General features: G+C 42.0%; 1 protein-coding gene across 1 annotated transcript in view; it reads right to left on the reverse strand.

The window, feature by feature from the left end:
* Nucleotides 1-13351, reverse strand: part of LOC142743192 (sodium-dependent serotonin transporter-like) — a 154912-nt gene that overhangs the window by 85880 nt on the left and 55681 nt on the right. The gene's annotated exons all lie outside the window — the stretch shown is intronic.

A 13351-nucleotide genomic window follows, 5' to 3' on the forward strand; every position in this document is an offset into this window, starting at 1 on the left:
ATTGTTCTTACCTCAACTATAGTGTGTAGACTACTATGCTAAAGTTGTAAGACACCATGAAATATTAATGTGTAATGTTCTTATGCACATTACAAGTTAACAATCTAACGTATATGGAATCCCTCATTTGCTCCACAGACATGAACATGCACATTCCAGCTGAACATGCAAGTTAATGGACGTATGGAGAGTGATAATTATTGGATGAACTACTGTATGGTTCCTCCTAAAACCATCTTCTGCCTAATGGACACCCTGTTGGATGTTTTATACTAAGTATATTTTTTGTTGAGTGTTTCATGTCTGGTAAAAGCTAATTTTTGCTTTCTCAACATTAAAAATAAATTGTTAAAGTGAGGTATTTGTATGTCTTTAAAGATGCTAAGATACTATATTATACCAAATACCACTTTCAGATAAAGACTAAACATGGTTACAACAAATAAGTGATTATCCTGTATCAGTAAAGTCTCTCAGAGGCAAGAATTAATCAACACAAAGAAGTTACCACAGAAGTTTAGCAACATAAAGAACCCAAGTAAACACAAAATGCTTTTTAATGATCTAATTTATTGAAGGAAAAATGCTTTTCAGTCCAACCTGGCCCTATGTGAAAAAATAATTGCCCCCTTCGCTACTAAATCAAACATTTAACTGAATTCAATTGACAATTGGGATAAAATGTACTTTTTCACCCCCAGGCATGATTACAGGCAGACATGTTGAATGTTAACATCACTTAAATAGAACCTGTCTGGCAATGTGAGGCATGCTAGAAGATCCCAAAAAGCAGCACATGATGCCACGTTCTAAAGAGATTATACAGATGCCAAGCAAACTCATTGAAATATTCCAGTCTGTAAAGGGTTACAAAGCCATTTCTAATGCACTGGGACTCCAGCGAACCACAGTGAGAGCCATTATCCACAAGTGAAGAAAACTTGGTACAGTGGTGAAACTTCATAGGAGTGGCTGACCTACCACATCGACGACTCATCCAGGAGGTCACAAAAGAAGGCTGCAGGCCTCCGTTTAGGTCAATGCACATGCTCCCGCAATAAGAAATACTGGGCAAAATGGCATTCATGGGAGAGTTGCAAGGCGCAAGAAGCTTGTCTCACGTTTGCCAAAGAACATCTAGATGACCCAAGTCTTTTGGGCTTGTATTCTGTGGGCTGATGCGTCAAAGGTAAAACTTTTTGGGAGAGATTAGCCTCGTTACATCTGGCATAAAGCTAACACCACATTCCACCATAAGAACATCATACTATCGGTCAAACATGGTGTTGGTAGAGTGATGGCCTGGGGTATCCTTGCTTCTGCAGTACCTGGACGAATTGTCATAATTGATGGAACCATGAATTCTGCTCTCTTTAAGAAAATCCTGAAGCAGAATGTCTGCCTGTCAGTTCCTAACCTAATGTTCAATGCAGTTGGGTTATGCAGCAGGACAATTATCCGAAGCACACAAGCAAGTTTACCTCAGAATATCTCATAAGTAACCAAATCAACCCTTTTGGGACAAAGCCATTGTTTGCTTTTTCATTTTCGTTTATTTTTTCACTCCCCGCGTTCCAAGATCCATAACTTTTTTATTTTTCTGTCAATGGAGTGGTGTGAGGGCTTATATTTTGCGGGAGGTGTTGTAGTTTCTATTGGTACTATTCGATGGGTGGGGTGTCCGCGACGTCAGTCGTCGCTTAATCCCTGCCCGCCTTGATGACGCATGGCCGGGAGTGTGCCGTCTGCCATCTTTAAACCTGGCGCATGACGCCAATACAAGTTATCATAATTGCCTGGACCGAGAACGCCCCCAATATACCTCATTGGCTGCAGCGTATGTAAATGGAGGGTCCCACTGAAGAGACGCCACCCCCGGACGAAGGCATTTAGCCGAAACGCGCATCGGGTGTGACGTCTCTCTGTGTGCTTCAGTGAGCCTCATGGGTATGTTACCTTTATGCATGTCTTCTGATCTTGTTTATGTATACTTATGCTCTGTTATTATACATTATCAGTGATCAGAGCCATATCGACATATATGGCTGCTACACTGTTTGCTTACATGCTGATCAGCTGGATCACCTGACACTCTTGATTGTGAGTGATGGATTGTATATTTTCTCAGATACCCATGTTTGTTACTGAATTTCTACATTCTGCTCTCTGCACATAGGGATGTCCTGTTCATGCTCTGCATGACTCATTTTTTATATTGTTCATATATGTCCAATAAAGATTGTTTGTGTTTTCTTATCCAAACTACTGTGTGTTAATTGCACCCCACATTCTGTAGGTTTATATGGTACTATTTAAAGTACTGTATAATGTACTGGGCAGGGGCGTAGGTAAAGGCTCATGGGCCCTGGTGCAAGAATTCAGCCTCCTAACCCTCCCTAACACCACCAGACCCCTGCGCATGCCTACGCCCAGCCGCCTTGCCTGACACACCCCATGGTTGCCCCCCACAGTATAATGCCCCCATAACTGCTTCCACAGTATAATGCTCCTCATAGCTGCCCCCACAAAGTATAATGCCCCCCACACAGTATAATGCCCCTCATAGCTGACCACCACAGTATAATGCTCCCTATAGCCACCCCTACAGTATAATGCCCCCCCATAGCTGCCCCATACAGTATAATGCCCCCATACAGTATAATGCCCCCCATAGCTGTCCCATACAGTATAATGCCCCAATACAGTATAATGCCCTCCATAGCTGCCACAGACAGTATAATGCCCCCATAAAGTATAATGCCCCCTATAGGTGCTCCATACAGTACAATGCCCCCATACAGTATAAGGCCCTCCATAGCTGCCACATACAGTATAATGCCCCCCATAGCTGTCCCATACAGTATAGTGCCTCCATACAGTATAATGCCCCATAGCTGTCCCATACAATATAATGCTCCCATAGCTGCCCCATATAGTATAATGCGCCCCATACAGTATAATGCCCCCACATAGCTGTCCCATACAGTATAATGCCCCCCATGAAGTATAATGCTCCCTCAGCAGCTACCATATCAGCCCTCCTCTCATACCCAGTATAATGCCCCCATATGTGCCTAATAGAAAAATAATAACATAATTATTTCCTCTGCACTGTCCTATGAGTGACTCGGCGCAGACAGGCTTGATGACGTCACTACATCGCGCCTGCCTGCGCCGAGCCGCTCACAGCACAGTAAATGCTGAAGTATTGAATTGAACTAAGGACGCAGATACAGTTCGAAGCGGGTCCAGCCCGATCAGCGCTGTGCGGCAACGGGGACGCTGTGTGCTCCCCAGGCTTAAGGGCCCAGTCGCAACTGCGGCCGTTGCGACCCCTATAGCTACTCCACTAGTACTGGGAAACTGAAGAAAAAATCTTTGTGGGGTGGAATTGGAAAAAAACTGTGATACCTCCATTCTTTTTTGGGTTTTGTTTTTACTACTTTCACCGTGCGGTAAGAACAACAACTTAACTTTATTCTGCGGCTCAGTACGATTACTGTGATACCAAATTTATTTCGTTGGTATGGTTTCTTTTAATTCTGTTTTTATTTATCACAAGTTTGTTGTAGAAACAGAGTCATGACTTGATGATATACAATTTTAATTCCCTCTTTAGCCACTTTTGACCTTCCTGACAGAGCCTAATTTTTTTTTGTTTTGGCCTTAAAGGAACAGTGTCAACACAAATTTTTTTATAATATGTTAAAGATGTTAGTGCTTTATTAAAAACGTTTGGATTAATTTGTGTGTTTGTGTGTTACTTTTTTTTATTTTTACACTTTTTCTTCCCTATGGGGGCTGCCATTTTTTTTTCCATTTCTGTATGTGTCGATTAACGACACATACAGACATGGAATACGGCAGCTCCAGTCCCATAGGGACTGCGAACGGGGCCCGTTCCATCCACTATCATGTACGCCGCTGTGTGGGAATGGCGCATGCGCCGCTCCCACACAGTTCAATTTGAAATGCGCGCCGTCCGGCGTCATTTTCCTGTGGACCGGAAGTCGCGGCCAGACAGTAATATTACTACTTCCGGTCGCGGCTTCCGGACTTGTGCACATGGAGCAGCGGCAGCAGACGGAGCGGATGGACCGGAGGGAGCGGCGGCGACTGGAGCAGGTAAGGGATTTCTATATATGTTTGTGTTTCAGTGTGTGTTTACTACTGTATGTAAACCTACTACACTGTGTGTTAGCTCAAAAAATGGCGACACACAGTGTAGGAGGTTAGACCGTTCAAACCCCTCGTTTCTCCCGGCACTAGCCAGGATAAAGGAGGGGGGGATTCTGAGAGCTCACTAGAGCGAGGGATTTTTACCCAATTTTGCAGCATAAAGCAATGTGGTTGCTTTACCACATGCAATGCTGCAATTTTGGGAATGGCTCCATCTAGTGACCAGCAATGGAAAATATTATAAATTAGAATCCAATTGAATCCAATTTATAATATTTTCTGACTCGTGAAAAAAAAAAAAAAATTAGAACAATGTTTAATCACCTACACACTAATTGTTTAACTAAAAAAAACAAAAACATGTTTTGCTGGCAACACATTCCCTTTAAGGCTCAGAGCCCATTTTTGAAATCTGACATGTTTCCCTTTATGTGGTAATAACTTCAGAATGCTTTAACCTATCCAAGCGATTCTGAAATTGTTTTCTCATGACACATTGGACTTTATGTTACTGACAAAATTTGCTCGATACATTCAGTATTTAAATGTGAAAAACACCAAAATGTAGCGAAAAATTAGCATTTTTCTAAAATGAAATCTATCTGCTTGTAAGACAGGCAGTTATACCACACAAAATAGCACTAATTAACATCCCCCATATGTCTACATTAGATTGACATCGTTTGACATAGTTTTTTGAACATCCTTTTATTTTTCTATGACGTTACAAGGATTAGAACTTTAGCAGCAATTTCTCACATTTTCAAGAAAATGTCAAAAGGCTATTTTTACAGGAGGCAGTTCAGTTGTGAAGTGGCTTTTAGGGCCTTATATATTAGAAACCTCCAAAAAGTCACCCCATTTTAAAAACGCCACCCCTCAAAGTATTCAAAACAGCATTTAGAAAGTTTCTTAACCCTTTTGACGTTTCACAGGAATTAAACCAAAGTAGAGGGGAAATTTCGTTTTTTGTTGTTGCAGAAATTCATTTTTGATCCATTTTTTTTTGTACCACAAAGTTTTACCACAGAAACGCAACTCAATATTTATTACCCAGGTTCTGCAGTTTTAGGAAATATCTGACATGTGGCTCTAGTGTGCTTATGGACTGAAACACAGGCCTCAGAAGTAAAAGAGCACCTAGTGGATTTTGGACACTCCTTTCTATTAGAATATATTTTAGGCACCATGTCAGCTTTGAAGGGCTCTTGTGGTAGCAAAACAGTGGAAACCCCCCAAAAGTGACCCCATTTGGGAAACTACACCCCTCGAAGAATTTATGTAGGGGTATAGTGAGCCTTTTGACCGGACAGTTTTTTTGCAGAAATTTTTGAAGTAGGCCATGAAAATGAAAATCTACATTCTTTCAAATAAAATGTAGGTTTAGCTAATTTTTTTTAATTTCCAAAAGCACTAAAGAAGAAAATGCACCACAACATTTGTAGAGCAATTTCTCCCGAGTAAAACAGTACCCCACATGTGGCCATAAACGGCTGTTTGGACACACGGCAGGGCTTTGAAGGGAAAGAGCGTCGTTTGTCTTTTGGAGCTCAAATTTAGCAGGAATGGTTTTCGGAGGCCATGTCGCATTTGCAAAGCCCCTGAGGGACCAAAACAGTGGAAACCCTCCCACAAGTGGTCCCATTTTGGAAACTGCACCCCTTGAGGAAATTATCTAGGGGTATAGTGAGCATTTTGACGCCGCAGGTTTTTTGCAGAAATTATTGGAAGTAGGCCGTGAAAATGAAAATCTACATTCTTTCAAAGAAAATGTAGGTTTAGCTAATTTTTTTTTCATTTCCACAAGGACTAAAGGAGAAAAAGCCCCGCAAAATTTGTAAAGCAATTTCTCCCGAGTAAAACAGTAACCTATTTGTGCTAATTAACGGCTGTTTGGACACACGGCAGGGCTGAGAAGGGAAAGAGTGCCATTTGGCTTTTGAAGCTCAAATTTAGCAGGAATGGTTTTCGGAGGCCATGTCACATTTGCAGAGCCCCTGAGGGGACAAAACAATGAAAACGCCCAATAAGTGACCCCATTTTGGAAACTACACCCCTTGAAGAATTCATCTAGGGGTGGTGTGATCATTTTGACCCCATAGGTTTTTCATAGAATTTATTAGAATTGGGCAGTGAAAATAAAAACAATCCTTTTTCTTCAATAAGATGTAGCTTTAGCGCAAAGTTTTTCATTTTCTCAACAAATAAAGGAAAAAAAGAATGCCAACATTTGTAAAGCAACTTCTCCCGAGTACGGCAATACCCCATATGTGGTCATAAACGGCTGTTTGGGTACATGGCAAGGAACAGAAGAGAAGGAGCGGCATTTGGCTTTTGGTGCACAGATTTTGCTGGATTGGTTTCTTGACGCCATATCGCTTTTGCAAAGCCCCTAAGGTACCAGTATAGTGGAAACTACCCAAAAGGGACTCCATTTGTGATACTACACCCCTTGAGGAATTAATCTAGGGGTGTAGTTAGCATTTTGACCCCAGAGCTGTTTCATAGATTTTATTTGAATTGGGCAGTAAAAATAAAAATATTTTTTTTCCAATAAGACGTAGATTTAGCGCCAAATTTTTCATTTTCTCAAAAAATAAAGCAGAAAAAGAACCGCAACATTTGTTAAGCAATTTCTCCCGAGTATGGCAATACCCCATATGTGGTTATAAGCTCATTTTTGGGCACACGGCAGGGCTCAGAAGGGAAGGAGAGCCATTTGGCTTTCGGAGTACAGATTTTGCTGGATTGGTTTCTGGTCGCTATGTAGCATTTGCAAAACCCCTGTGGTACCAAAACAGTGGAAACCCCCCAAAAGTGACCCCCATTTTGGAAACTACACCCCTCAATGTATTCACCTATGGGTGTAGTGAGCATGTTAACCCTGCAGGTATTTTGCATAAATTAGTGTGCACTCGATATTGCAGAGTAAAAATGGGATTTTTCAATACATATGCCAATATGTGGTGCCCAGCCTGTGCCACCATAACAAGACAGCTCTCTAATTATTATGCTGTGTTTCCCGGTTTTAGAATCACCCTACATGGGGCACTAACCTTTTGCCTGGACATTTGACAGGGCTCAGGAGTGAGAGAATACCATGCGAAATTGAGGCCTAATTTTGCAATTTACACAGAATTGGTTCACAATTGCAGAGGCTCAGATGGGAAATAATAAAAGAAACCCCCCAGAAGTGACCCTATTTTAGAAACTTCACTCCTCAAGGCATTTATTAAGGGGTGTAGTGAGCATTTTCACCCCACAGGTCTTTTCCATAAATAAATGCGTTGAATATGGTGCAAAGTAAAAATTAAATTTTTTCCTCAGAATTGCCAATTCAGTGGCAAATATGTAGTGCCCAGCTTGTGCAACAGGAGACACACACCCCAAAAATTGTTGAAAGGGTTCACCCAGGTATGGCGGTGCCATATATGTGGAAGTAAACTGCTGTTTGGGCACATTGTAGGGCTCAGATGGGTGGGAGCGCCATTTGGCTTTTGAAGCGTAGATTTTGCTTGGTAGTAGTTTTGTTTGAGTATTGCTGCTGTTTCCGTTTATAATGTGGGGGCATATGTAAGCTGGGCAGAGTACATCAGGGGCAGAGTCAGGGGGTATAATAATGGCGTAAACAATAAAATAATCCATAGATGTGTATTACGCTGTGAAGCAATCATTTCTGCACAGGCCGGTGTCGCACTGATAAACGGTGTCTTTACTTATCCCCCTTATGGTCCACACTCCGCACCTTTGCAGTTTGGGGAATTTTGCTGGGAAGTGTTGTCCTGGTATAATACGGGCACCCTCGCTTCTAGCAGATATAGGCCCCCCTTCCTGGTTCCCTAATTTTAGGGCCCCGATAAATCGCCTCTTGAAACAAACTAAATGTTCCCTTCTGATCTGCACAACTGCATATTTTTTATTTCCTGACATATGGAAGCCTTAACTAATTTTATTTTTTCATAGACGTAGTGGCATGAGGGCTGTTCTTTTGCGGGACGAGCTGTAGTTATTATTGGTACCATTTTGGGGTACATGCGACTTTTTGATAACTTTTTATCCTATTTTTTGAGAGACAAGGTGACCAAAAAACGGCAATTCTGCCATAGTTTTTTAGGGTTTTGTTTATACAGCGTTCACCATGCGTTATAAATTACATGTTAACTTTATTTTGCGGGTCAATAAGATTCCGGCGATACCTAATTTATAGAACTTTTTTGCATAATAAAATTACTTTTGTAAAAAGAATGTATTTTTTCTGTCGCCATGTTGTGAGAACCATAAGTTTTTAATTTTTTCATCGACGGAGCTGTATGAGGGCTTGTTTTTTGCGAGACGAGCTATAGTTTTTATAGGCACCATTTTTGGATACGTGCGACTTTTTGATCACTTTTTATTTCAATTTTTGTAGGGCAAAGTGACCAAAAAACAGAAATTCTGGCATTATTTTTTACGTGGTTTTTTTACGCCGTTCACCGCGTGGAATAAATAACATCATATTTTTATAGTTTAAGCCATTACGGTGGCGGCGATACCAAATATGTATGTTTTATTTCTTTTTTTCAATAATAAAGGACTTGATAAGGGAAAAAGGGCGATTGTGTTTTATTTTATTACTTAAAACTTTTATTATATTTTTTACAACTTTTTTTCACATCTTTTTCCCTTTTTTTTACACTTTACTTTATTACCACTAGGGGACTTGAAGGTCCAACTGTCAGATTTTTTTCCAATACATTGCACTACCTACGTAGTGCAATGTATTAGATCTGTCAGTCATTCACTGACAGCAAGCCGATTAGGCTTTGCCTCCGAGAGGGGCCTAATCGGCTTCTGTTAAAGGGGGTGGGGTAATAGCGGGATTCACTGGTTAGTGGCACCCACTTTTACTACCGCCTTTATAATGAGGGTCACTAGGGTTATGCCTAGTTCCCCTAGCTTTTCCTTATACTAACGTCGATCTAATTTACTTTAGCGGCTACTCAAGGGAATAAGACCGTATAGTGAATAAAGGTAATATTTATTAACATACAGTAATCACACTCATATGTATAATACAGTAACTAATCACCGTACAGTATAAACACGGTATCAAGATATTATACCGCCACCCACTTACATAAACATACACAGAATACAGTTACGTTACAACACAATAAACATAAGTTACTTGTGATTCTCACACGCTCTCTATCTCTATCCCACTCCCTCCTAATATAACTTTCCCTATACACTAAGGGTTAATACGGGATAAGGAGGAACAAGGGGAATGGGTTACTGTGTAAAACAGACAGCAAGGGTTAACTCAGGGACTCTGGGACAGCAAGGGTTAACTCAGGGATGGCAAGGGTTAACTTAGGGAGAGCAAGGGGTTAACTTACTCAGGGAGAGCAAGGGGTTAACTCAGGGAAGCAAGGGTTAACTCAGGGACAGTATCAAGGGGTTAACTCAGGGAAGCAAGGGTTAACTCAGGGACAGTAGGGACAGTAACTCAGGGAAGCAAGGGTTACAGCAGGAGGAGACAGGGAGAGACAGGGTTAAGTGTAGCTGCTGCTACACTTGATACTTAGCGTGACTTTGTGGAGCAGCAGAGGCAGCAGCAGGAACCCAGGTCTTTGGAGGAGAGAGAGAGAGAGGTGAGCCTTCGGTGGTATGTGAAGGCAGCTCTCAGCTGATCTTCTTCAGCTTCGGCTCCTGAGCTCGGCTTCTGAGCGTACCGAAGCAGGGCTATTTAACCCTGTCGGTACGCTCGCAGCGGGGAGTGTGGCGCTTGCCCCAGGCTAGCATGGGTCGGCATGGTGATAATGTATCACCAGACGACTCATGAGAGCCCGCACGAGACAGTCCGTGCGCGCGGGAGACTTGAAATGGAGACATTGGATAACTATCCCTTGTCTCCATGGTTTCCTAACAAAGCAGGGACATGCTAATTGTCCTGCTTTGCTTCCAACCGTATTCATGACCAGGGCTGTTGTTGTTACAGCCCTGGCTCATGATACATTATATGTACTATACACACACATACATATTATATATATGTGTATATATATATATATACACATACACTGTATACATACATACTATATATATATATATATATATATATATATATGGACACTTCCCTTTACAATCCCCCTGTTGTCGGGGACTCGACAATGCAATTTGTGGAAGTGTTTGTGGGGTTCTATTTACCCCCTCAACCTCCCCGGTTACTGGTAATGGTCTGAGATGGAAGGAAGTATACTATTAGACCTAGATATTCGACATCAGCTATCTCCTCAAGGACACCTTCCCGCCAGTCCTCTGACTTTGGAGTCTAGTGTCCAAAGAAACGAAACCTCAAAGTTCACAGAATGAAGATGAAATTAAATCTCCTAGTCCATAGAACGAAGTTGAGATAAAACTCACAGTCCATAGAACGAAGCCTCGAAGCTCATCAGATGAAGTTGAAATGAAACCTTCATAGTCCATAGAACGAAGAAACCTTCATAGTCCATAGAACGGGGTTGAAATAAACTCACAGTCCATAGAACGAAGCCTCAAAGCTCATCAAACGAACAAAGCTCATTTGAAAACCTCAAAGTCCATGAACCGCAGATTTCTTGTTCTTTCTTGCTTGGAGTTTCTTCCTCTTAAGTGGCGTCAGCAGGTCCTTCCAGTGGCCGATCCAATTTTAGCATGCCGACCCGTGTAAGGCTACTTGTGCCCTCATATGGTCAGCCTTGGAATGGCTTAGCCCGCCTTTCAACAACCTTTTGTACGTGATCCATTACTTTTCCAACTTTTCCCAGCATCTTGATTGAAGACGAAACAATCTTTGTGCGCCGATATCCAGGTCTTCATCATGGCAGGTTATCATCCCCCGAGGAGGAGGTGAGGTCTTGGTACCCAGGAATCTACTGTGGGGTGGAGCATCACCTTCCATTTCCCCTCTGACATTCAATCCATCATCATATTGACCATACCAGTTCTCAGGTTGAGGTGGCAAATACCTACAAGGGTGTGTGAATACCTTACCTGTCCCTAAGGGTTCCTACACACTACCCAATCATACAAACAAAGTGAAAAATAACCAAACATACAAAAATATTCCCCCACCAACCATAGGTATATGTACATATAGAGATTCATGCTCAATCAGCATCTCACACTACCCCTCCATAAACACGTGCAAGGTACACATGTAAATGAGGTGACTACAGGCTGTAAATATATGCCCGCCTCCATGTAATACTCACTCACTGTGGGACGGGCACGTCCTCACTGAGTATGCCTATGTTGCGGACACATATCAACACCTAGAATGTCTATATGTACACCTTGAAAATTTTGTACGACCCATTGATTAAGATTTACACTTTACAAATATATATACACATACAATAATAAACAATTCTGGGTCGCAGGACTGTATCACTATGTCCTTAGACCCCGTCTACGAATGTATTCGTGGCCTTCTGCTTGACCTCGTTGTATTTGGTCAAACAGTCCTTTCATTCTTCGGTACACGCAGAACAGTCCAACATACATAATCGCCACAAGAGTGAGAAGGATTATCACTGGGTGGATGAGCAAGTTGAAGAAGGAAGTGGCCTTGGGACTATATCCGAACAAGCTCTCCCACTAAGACACTTCCGCGTCCATCCAACTGAATAGTGGCTTGGTGTTGGGAATCTTTCAGTTTCTCCACGACATCCTCTTCCTCATTGAAGTCTAGCAGGAGATTTCTTAGTTCGATGCCAAACCCAAGAGGAATCGTCTGGAGTCTCACAGGGGTGTCTGGACGGATGTCGAGCGTTTTTTCAGGTGTCACCGGAGTTCTTCCCTTCTGATCTGACACATCAACGCCTAATACGGGATTAAGGGTACAGTATGCTTCTGGGAGGAGTATGCCTCTTTCAGAGCAGTTAGTCGCGTGGCATTCTGCATTAGATACCAGAACCAATATCCTTGACCCATGTCTTGAGGAGGGCATTGGATTAGCCTTCATATCACAGGACCCCTCGGTATCCCAACACTGGTGTAGGTCAGGATATCCGAGGGGAGCTGTGGATGAAGCACTGTTTTTGTGGTTCCTCACAATTCTCAGGTTTGTAGAACTATATCCCTGTCTTACCAAACGCATTATCTTAAAATCAAGATATGGGTGTAATGCCAGGGTTACCTCCCCCTGTCCAAAGTTTCCTAACTCCAGTTAAACACAAAAGAATCAGCCATACTGTTATTCGCTGTATTTAATTGCACTCACATTAGGCCTCAGATGAAGTTGTGTTACCTGTCTGAACCCCCCCAGGTCTAGGTGCACAGAATAACATAAAACACTACACCGTGAACTTATGTTGCCTGTTCGCACCGCCCAACCCGAGTTCACAGTATAATAACAACTTCAACGTTATCCTAATAGAGAGCAATTAAAACATTGGGCGCAAATACACCACTATCCAATGGTTGATTCTCCAGTTGTTTTCCTGGAGTGGTATTCTAATTATGCATTATAAATACAGGCAGCACCCATATAGTATAAATAAATTTTACTGATAACCAGGGATATACCACAATAGAATATGTGAAAGAACCACAAAATAAAAACACAAATGAAAACAAACGGACAACTGGGGACAAACACAACAGACCATAAACAACCATTACAGACGTAACACCAGACTGAACATGCAATTTATGGTCAACTTCCTAAACTCCTCCCTAGTTGTGGTTGGTCATTTAGATCCTTGAGCACGTGGCGGAGCACATAAGGCTGTAAGGAGACTCTTGTGCAGCCATTTTGTCTAAACCCACGTTTTGTTCTGACGTGGCCATTTTCTATTGCCATTTCACTGGGCTTTCCATGGTTGCTTATGCCGTGGCAGTTCCTCGCAATATGTCCCATCTGACCACATTTAAAGAGGCTCTGTCACCAGATTTTGCAACCCCTATCTGCTATTGCAGCAGATAGGCGCTGCAATGTAGATTACAGTAACGTTTTTATTTTTAAAAAATGAGCATTTTTGGCCAAGTTATGACCATTTTTGTATTTATGCAAATGAGGCTTGCAAAAGTACAACTGGGCATGTTGAAAAGTAAAAGTACAACTGGGCGTGTATTATGTGCGTACATCGGGGCGTTTTTACTTCTTTTACTAGCTGGGCGATCTGACGAGAAGTATCATCCACTTCTC

The sequence above is a fragment of the Rhinoderma darwinii genome, chromosome 1, assembly GCF_050947455.1.
Source record: "Rhinoderma darwinii isolate aRhiDar2 chromosome 1, aRhiDar2.hap1, whole genome shotgun sequence".
NCBI lineage: Eukaryota > Metazoa > Chordata > Amphibia > Anura > Rhinodermatidae > Rhinoderma > Rhinoderma darwinii.